At 33.1% G+C, this 8,665-nt stretch overlaps 1 long non-coding RNA gene across 1 annotated transcript; it reads right to left on the bottom strand.

Moving 5' to 3' along the window:
• Nucleotides 1–6,867: 6,867 nt before the first annotated feature.
• LOC145333556 (uncharacterized) lies at nucleotides 6,868–8,114 on the bottom strand. Its single transcript, XR_013884534.1, has 3 exons — nucleotides 7,769–8,114; nucleotides 7,514–7,601; nucleotides 6,868–7,098 (listed from the first exon to the last, which is right to left on the bottom strand). It is a non-coding gene; the product is annotated as an uncharacterized LOC145333556 (long non-coding RNA).
• Between the last annotated feature and the right edge of the window lie 551 nt (nucleotides 8,115–8,665).

The following is an 8,665-nucleotide window of genomic DNA, read 5'->3' as shown; positions in this document are numbered from 1 at the left end:
TGATTTGTGGCATACCAAAGAAGTTTTTTTTTGCGTCGTATCCGACGCATTCGGACCAATCATTTTTCCTATGCGTCTATTTTGTACTATATCGGACTACTCATCGTAGGCTTTTGCTGTATAATCTATTAATTGCTTCGCCCCTAACCTCTAGGGTGGATGGGGAATGTCAGAAAAATAGCATAAACCATCCCAAGATATTTATAAAGCTTTCCTGATAAGTAAAACCAATTCAGACCCGAAATTTCTAAAATATTTAGCTTCAGACAAAAACCTTACTACTTTATAGTATGGAACACAATACTAGCAGCGGCTACGCCCCTAGAGGCATCCAGGGACCCTCGGGTTGGGGGGGAGTCAAACCCCCTCTTTTATTTACAGTTTTTAGAGAAAAATTTTTAAAAAAATTTTGAGTGGGGTTTATTATTTTCTAGGGGTGATTTATCCTAGGGCGGTTTTGGTACTCTCCCCCAAAATAGTTATAAACCTTACCAGGTCTTATGAGAAGCTACCATGTAAAGGAGAACCATATCAGTTAAGTGGTTCGTGAGATCCCTTAGTACACACAGACACATGTAGAATGTATATCCTGTTACTTTATTATAAGGATTCATAACACATATACTCTACAATCAGTGTCTGTCTGTACGTCCATTCGTCTGTATAAAACAATTCAGAATATAATTATTTGGTACTAGTTGCTACGCCCCTAGAGGCTTTTAGTGGTACTTGAAATGGGGAGAGGTCATTGAATTCAACAACAATATTTTTTATTTTAGATTTAAAAAGAATTAATTTCATTAAGTTTATTCTATTTTTTCTTGTGTTGGGGGGTCTTTTTTAAGGGGCGATTTCTCTTTGAAGGGTGGTGGTACTCTCCCCCAAAATAATTATAAACCTTACCAGGTTCTATGAGAAGCTACCATGTAAAGGAGAACCACATCGGTTCAGTGGTTAGTGAGATCCCTTAGTAAACACAGACATATGTAGAATGTATATCCTGTTACTTTATTATAAGGATACATCACACAGATACTCTACAATCAGTGTCTGTCTGTACGTCCATTCGTCTGTATAAAACAATTCAGAATATAATTATTTGGCACCAGTGGCTACGCCTCTAGAGGCCTTTAGGGGCACTTGAGATGGGGAGAGGTCATTGAATTCAACAACAATATTTTTTATTTTAGATTTAAAAAGAATAAATTTCATTTAGTTAATTCTATTTTTTCTTGTGTTGGGGGGTCTTTTTTTAAGGGGCGATTTCTCTTTGGAGGGTGGAGGTAACCTAACCAAAAATAGTTATAAACCTTCCCAGAACCTATGAGAAGCTACATAGTGAAAAAGAAGCATAGCAGTTAAGCAGATACACAGAGAGATATCCTTTATTATCTTTATTATCCTTTATATCACTTTATTACAATGCTTTAGCAAAGAAATATTATTTTGTCGACAATTATATTAAACAACCCAATACATGACAACCCCCCCCCTTGCTCCTGTTAGTCCCCAAAGTTTTATATAACTTTTCCTTATTTGTTGTCTTACCATCTTTGGGGAATTGTATTTGTATTTTGATTGATTGGTTTATTAAGTTAATGGTCCAAAAGTTTCAACCACTAAATGTAATCTACAGAAAGATTTTATGGTATAATATCCCTGAGTAAGTACATCAATTTATCGGCCATTGACTTATTACTTCCCTAACAAATACATTTCTTAGTTGTAGGAGTAGTTGTTAATTATTTGGATGCAATTATATATATACAGACGGACGAATGTACAGACAGACCATAATTGTAGAGTATCTGCGCTATTTTTATGAATCCCTTAACAGCTAGGATGTAATAAAAATTACAGAAGTATAAACATATTTACAGTCTTTAATTGGCTGTAATTTTGGATATATAGACAGACATACATACATTGCCTAGTTGTAAGGTAGCTATTATTTATTTGGATGCAATTATGGAAATACAGACAGGTGGACGTACAGACAGACCCTAGTTGTAGATTATCTGCGCTACTATTTTTATATCCTTGTCTTTGTCTGTATGTCTTTGTGTGTGTACCAAAGGACCTTGCTAATCACTGAACCTATATGGTGCTCCGTTAAATGGTAGCTTCTACTAGGTCCTGGTAAGGTTTATAACTATTTTAAAGGAGGGTACCACCACCATCCCAAGAGAAATGACCCCAAGAAAATAATTTATAAATAATTTTTTTTTAAAATTTTCTTTAAAAAATTGTGATTGAAAGAGGGGATTTGACTCCTCCCGCAACCTAAGGGCCCCTAGATGCCTCTAGGGGCGTAGCCGCTGCTTGTATTGTATTCCATACTATAAAGTAGTAAGGTTTTTTGTCTCAAGTCAAAGATTATAGAAATTGCAGGTCTGAATTGGTTTTACTTATCACGGAAGCTTTATAAATACCTTTGAATGGTTTTATGCTATTTTCCTGACATCCCCCACCCGCCCTAGAGGTTAGGGGCGAAGCAACTAGCAGATTATAGAAGATTATACAGTAAAATCCTAAAATGATTAGTCCTATAAGGTCAAAAAGGACGCAATGGCTAAAATGATTAGTCCGGATGCATCGAATACGACGCACAACAATTTATCAAAAAAAAGTATGTAAACTAACTAAAATTAAAGAAAACTTAGCAGAAACTAAAAATATATAATAAATGCTATAATTAATTATAAATAAGCATGTTTTAATTCTTTAAAAGAAAAAAGTTAGACCTGGTGTGGAAATTTTTTCCTATTTTATCCACCTCTGCCATGAAAATATGATTTCATCTGGTCATCGAATTTAGTGAGAGTCCAAACAATGTAGAGGACAAAACTTGAAGCTCTATTCAGTTATTTACAAACATTTAAAAAGGACAGCATAAAAAAATAGAGTGATAGTAAAGGTTTGAATTTGTACGTCGTTTAAGACCCTATTGTCATTAATGGGTTAATTACTTTATTATTAGCTACATAATAGCCCCGTAGGTATAGTCCCTGTAGGGTTAGGGCTCTGCTATACTATAATAGGCACATCATATTCAATGATATTAGCTACATAATAGCTCCATAGGTATAGTCCCTGCAGGGTTAGGGCTCTAATAGGTAATAGGCACATCATATTCAATGATATTAGCTACATAATAGCCCCATAGGTATAGTCCCTGCAGGGTTAGGGCTCTGCTATACTATAATAGGCACATCATATTCAATGATATTAGCTACATAGTAGCACCATAGGTATAGTTCCTGCAGGGTTAGGGCTCTGCTATACTATAATAGGCACATCATATTCAATGATATTAGCTACATAGTAGCACCATAGGTATAGTTCCTGCAGGGTTAGGGCTCTGCTATACTATAATAGGCACATCATATTCAATGATATTAGCTACAAATAGTCGAAGTTTAAGATGTTGTTTGTAGAAGGGAGGGAGGGAACATTAGGCTGTTTATTACACTAGTCCCAAAAGTTTTAAAATAACATGTTTTTTGCTTAACAACTTTGGGGACTTTTCATGTATTTTAATTAGTTGGTTCATTTAGTTGAGTTTCCAAACATTTCAACCACTAAATATAATCTACCTTTTGGATAATTTTGCATGTAATCATTGGTGGGAATGTACACTTCAATGTATTTGCAATTATCTTATCCTTTTAAATCCTTGTTCCTTTACAAATATGATGTCTTACAATACAAATGTCCAAGATTGGCTGAAACACAGACAAAATGTCCAATGGTAGGCCAGTATTATGTCTCTTTTTTATAGGCACTATAATAAGCTTCGAATATAATGAGCGTGAAAATAAAATTAATTGTAAAAATTTATTGCTCAAAGCTCTTTATAGTGCCTATAAGAAATTGGGACAAATGTGAAAACCTTTACCCAAAATATCCTAAATGGCGTAGCATTAGAATAATCTATTTATCTAATATGACGTCATTCAGGATACTTTGGCCAAAAGTTTTTTTTAATCTATCCCCTTTTTATTGCCACTATAAAGAGCTTGAAAGTGCTCCAAATGTTTAGGAAACAAATTAATGAAATTGCCCTAAAAGTAGATTTTTTGTCAGGGAGGGAGGAGACATTAGGCAGTTTATTCCACTAACTAATCTCCCAAATTTTTAATAACGTTTTCTTATTCATTGGCACATCAACTTTGGGGGCTTTTAATGAATTATGATTAGTTCGTTCCAGGGATCTAAAGGGATAAGACCATGGTTAACCATTAACGGTCGGGGGGGAGGGGGGGGTCGTTGAACGCCCCCCCCCCCCCAACCGATTAAGGTGCGGCAAGGGGCCCGACTGTTAAGGGTTAATAAATTGACTTATCCAATGATGATATACAAATTTAACCCTTCTGTAGATGAAAAATAGTGGTTGAAACGTTTGGACTCCCAGCTTAATCAACATACCAATTGATAAGCCAACAAATCAGAAAACGTTATTATAAAACTTTGAGGACCCAATGTCCCCTCCCTCCGTGTGATTCGCTCATTAAGTTGAGTGTTCAAACGTTTTAACCATGTGTATCATCATAGGGGATGTACATCAAATTATAGTCCATTCTCTTATCCCTTTGGAGTTTTTTTTTCACTATGCCTAAACCTAAACTTTTTTTTTCAATCCTTATAATATAAGGTTACATGATGTCTGTTTGTCTTGTGTATGATTGTACCGAAGGATCTCGGGTTCTCTTTAACAGGTTGGCTTCTCATAAGTCCCAGGAAGGATGATATCTAATTTTAAGGTAACGTAACACCACCCTCACTAGAGAAATCGACTAAAATAAAAAAAATAAAAAAGGCCTGCCTGGATACATTTTTTTTGCAATTAGCTAAATACATAACTAACACCATCTATAGGATAGAAAATATTTTTGGTAATTAACTGATTTAAAAATAGATTGAAAAAAAACAATTTTATGTGTAATAGAGGCCTCTAGGGGCATAGCAGCTAGTATAACATAATATAATAATGTTTCAAGACATATTGACGTGTAGTAATAGCAAGAACAAACAGCTAAATATTCTAATAAAGTGTATTAATTCAAGACAAGTTAAACATACAATAATAATATTAAATATAATGGCAACTATTCACTTTTATGTTCGTGCCGAGTTGCAGAGCAATGTCTTGCTCCGAAACGGTTGACACAAGAACTAAAAGCTAATATACAAAATACATACATTGCTCTCAAGTCAGGAAGAAAGGGACTATACATCACATTTCTCCCTGGCTTTAACATGCACATGAATTTCGAAACTGTAATATTTCAGATTGAATATAACAATATGTTTGTTACATGTTAATTATCATATATATATTATAAGTAGCATTGAATGCTTATTAAAATAGATAATAATTGATCTGGTATGACACCTGCCATATTTTTTTATTTTTTTTTTTTATTTCCAGATCTTTAAACACTTCATAATCATTTTTTATTCTTTTTATTTTGGTTCCTTAGAACTCTTTTGTGTTTTTTTTTTCTTTTTATTATTTTTTTTTTAAAAAAAAACATTGATTAACATATAATCATTGAAAATGCATTGGTTAACATATAATGCATTGATTAACATACAAACATTGAAAATGCATTGATTAACATATAATGCATTGATTTAAAAACATGTCATTAGAGATGCATTGTTATAAAAGCATTAATATTAAACCTTTCGAGACTACTACTGCCTCAACAAATACTTAAACATTAACACATAAAATAAAACTATGAATTAACACACATAAAACTATAATTATTCATAATCATTGATCATAATATTCATTTTCTTTGAATTAACACACATAAAACTATAATTATTCATAATCATTGATCATAATATTCATTTTCTTTTGCCAAATTTTTCTTGATAATAGTAGTATCATTCATATCCATCAATCCATCATTATCCATCAATCCATCAACATCTCACAAATGACATAACCATACCAATGCTACAACACCACAAACAATATAACCATACCAGTTGACCTTAGCTTAGTTATAAACTGGTTTCCACTTAGCAACTGTGATTTTCTCAAACAACACAACAGCCTCTTTGTAGCTACCTGACTCACTGTGCATTTATTTACGTTATTCTGGCACACTGTGCACATCTGTTCAAAATGTTACAATATCAACATATTTCGTTTAACTCAATGTTATCTCATTATCCTTGACATACGAATCCTCAATTTTCAAATTAAGCTTCAAAACTACTCTCCGACGTCTTATTATCCACAACTGTTGCTTAAATGCTTAAATTTAACACCTCCAAGTCTTCAAAACTTTTCAACAGTTATTATAAATCTAGCAATCTAATTACTTTTCTTCTCCTTGGCAGCAGTTGGACTGTTGATTGGAGTACTTATAACAGGTTGAGAAAGGGTTGCAACAACAGTACCAACAGATTGACTTGCTTCAGTAGGATTATGATTATCACTATCACCAGTACCAACAGATTGACTTGCTTCAGTAGGATTATGATCATCACTATCACCAGTACTATCATTAGTTGCATATGATTTGCCACTACTGGTTGATTTAAGACTCTTCTTGCCAAGATCAGTAATAGTCTTCCCATATATAGAGATATCATATTCAAGCTCAAAGATAGCTTCATCAATCATTGTTTGCAAGTATTTAATCTGTAACATCATCACCTCTCCTTTTACTTTCAACTACTTCTTCAGCTCTAGTACATCATGTGGAAACATATTCTGTTGCACAATAGACAGAATATTAGTAAATCCATAAACTCCAGCAGCTCCATACATTCCAAATATGTTGTCAATCCAGCACAGGATTCCTTTGGAGTTTTGTGCAAGCACTCAGTTGTTAGCTACAGGTACTTTTCATGATCACTAAATCTCCTTATAGTTGCCAGAGAATACAGGAACCTTGAACTTGATATCTACCTTCCTGGTGATACTCCAAGCTTCCTGACCGCATTATTGAGAGCAGTTTTAGCATCCTGAACTTCAACAGACTTCACATCTAATCTATAAACAGATTCTCCAGCAGCAATAGCATGTTTCACAATATTACTGACCCAATTACCAAACAATCATAAATAATGCTCCTAAAATATCAACTACAATAATATAATTTTCTATACTTTTTCTAATATTATTCTAACAGTAATTAAGTCCTTTAAATCATCATACATAGCATCAATATTCTCTAGAATAGGAGTCAATTTTATTCTAGTATCTTCAAAGTGATCACCATATTCTGGCCTAGCGATGCTAAAACAATTGAACAAAGCCTCTAACTTGGTCAAGTAACTCTTTGCACAATCTCTAACAAACTCCTTGGGTTCAGCAGGGTTGTGTATATGCGTAGATAAAACACTGTTAAAATGAGCAAAGAATTCACGAATATCTTCCCAAAACTCATAAGCCATTTCAAAATGCCTGTCTACATCAAATTCCGACATTTTTCTTACTAACAATGACAATAGAAAAAGCAAATAAAAAACAAAACAAATCACTCACCTACAAATAATATCAATGTCAACACAAAACAATGGCCAAATTCAAAACCAGATTTCAGTCACCACCAACTACTTCTCTTACGGCCGATCTAAAACAAAATACAATCATTTTAGATGCCAAAACTTATTTAATACATATTTTATTTTCACTCAACAAAATAAAATAATTTCTTTAACATGTATTAGTATATATTAATCAAATGTATATCAATATTGAACATCATTAAAAATAAAATCTTAACAAACTAAAACTCACCAACAGGTAATACTGTATCTCAACCACCACAACTACTCCTCTTTTCGACCAATCTAAAACATAATACAATTATTTTAGATGCCATACTTAAATGTTATCACTTAACAAATAAAATTTCAACATGTCTTCTTAAAAATGTATTAAGAAATATAATATTAATCAAATGTTTGTCAATAATCGAGCAACATAAAAATAATTCTTAATACAATATATTAGTCTAATACAGTAAAAAATTTACCTAATTATTCAATGAAATATCTGAATAATAACTTATATCATCCACAACTATTTTTATGTATTAGAATCTTGAAAGTTGAAGCACAACTAACTATTTTGCTCTATACCTGAGAGCACTTTCTTGCGCAGCTCAACTTTTGCGCATACAACGCCCAACTCCTGCTCATCATTGCAGCTACCTCTCTGCACCACCCCATTTTGCGCATACCAACTCCGAGAGACAGTGCAAACTTTCCTTGCCAAATTATTGCCCACCCCCCTTCTCCATGAAGAGAGACAGCTCCACACAAATATCTAATGCATAATAACAATTTTGCTTCATGAAATTCTAAGCTTCATAAATAATTTTGCTGAATCAACATCACTAAATCGCAATATATACTATTCTATATCGAGTGTCCTTAATAAAATTTAAGCTTAAACAAAAACTTAACACATCCATTATAATTCCAAGTTTTAGTAAATCTCAATCCGCCCCTCAATATTCTTCCATTTTATTCTGATCCACCAAAACTTTCGCAATACGTTCATTATATTCCAAGTTTTTAAATAGATTGAAATCCGCCCACATCTATTCACTTTAATTTGATTCATCCAAAATTTAGCAACACATAGTGTTTCAATTTCAAGTTTGAGTGCAATTTGATTCACCACCCTGTG

The sequence above is a fragment of the Acartia tonsa genome, chromosome 12 (assembly GCF_053477335.1).
Source record: "Acartia tonsa isolate MP-2025a chromosome 12, ASM5347733v1, whole genome shotgun sequence".
In the NCBI taxonomy this organism is placed as follows: domain Eukaryota; kingdom Metazoa; phylum Arthropoda; class Copepoda; order Calanoida; family Acartiidae; genus Acartia; species Acartia tonsa.
This window is presented reverse-complemented; position numbering and strand designations above follow the sequence as displayed.